This window comes from Lottia gigantea (assembly GCF_000327385.1).
Source record: "Lottia gigantea unplaced genomic scaffold LOTGIsca_1372, whole genome shotgun sequence".
Classification (NCBI taxonomy): domain Eukaryota; kingdom Metazoa; phylum Mollusca; class Gastropoda; family Lottiidae; genus Lottia; species Lottia gigantea.
The window spans coordinates 5835-6837 of NW_008707567.1; the positions used below are offsets into that span (position 1 = coordinate 5835).

General features: G+C 32.6%; 1 protein-coding gene across 1 annotated transcript in view; it reads right to left on the bottom strand.

The window, feature by feature from the left end:
* Positions 1 to 1003, bottom strand: part of LOTGIDRAFT_176445 (hypothetical protein) — a gene marked incomplete at both ends in the record, with an annotated part of 33192 nt that overhangs the window by 4310 nt on the left and 27879 nt on the right. The gene's annotated exons all lie outside the window — the stretch shown is intronic.

A 1003-nucleotide genomic window follows, 5' to 3' on the forward strand; every position in this document is an offset into this window, starting at 1 on the left:
AAAAATTCAATCAGTCAAAATTTCACAGGATATGTGACAGATAAACAAAAGTTCAGTAAATGTGACCAGTTTCACAGCAAATACACAATACGTGCCAGTTCTGACTGAATTTTCTCAAATTTCACCAGGATACAGATTAGTAAATATAATACAGTTTACCAGTCATTAAACACAGTAGATTAACATCCAAATTTCTTCAGCATTTCTCCAATCCCGTGGTTAGCAAAGTTCAGGTTCACTTCTGTCAGAATTCAAATTTTTGTGGATCGTGAGAGTGCATGAAGCCGTCCGGTCTAAGCCCCTGGTAATTGGCCAATTCTATAGAGTTAATAAAACAGATTGATAATACAGTTGGTTCTTTTCTTAGTTTAAATTACTTAGCATCTAATTCACTACATTTACTTTTAGTTATATACTTTTTACTTTTTACTATTTACTTTTTACTATTTGAATTCATGACAACACTGGAGGCCATGACCGGAAGCATGGTTATTACAAAAAGTACGGATCAGATTAAACTTATAAAAATATAAGGAAACATTTTGGAACATGGACAGTCAATTCAATAGTCTCTTGCAGAACAAGTAGCACGTGTAGAATGATGTAATAATTTCAATCTTCTATGATATGGAAATAAGGAATATGATAAACTAAGTACCAACGCAAAACGAAACCTGAAATCTATGGCGGGGAATGTGTGTCAATATTACATGCTATGTAGGTAATGCTAAATGCTATGTAGCTAATACATATTACAAGTTTAATGTCGCAAATGTAAGAAGTTAATGCAAAATGTTGAATGCCTTTCAGATCTGTGAATATTACAAAAATTCGAATATATTGGTATTTTGATGCCTAACTGTGTTACTGACCAGTGAATGACGAAGCTTATACATGGCCAATTTTTTATCAAAGCAGTTTGACCTTAAATTTTGGTATATAGCTTTCACAAATTTGAGCTAAAACAACAATTTTGATCTACAAAACAAGCGGAATGTCCCTT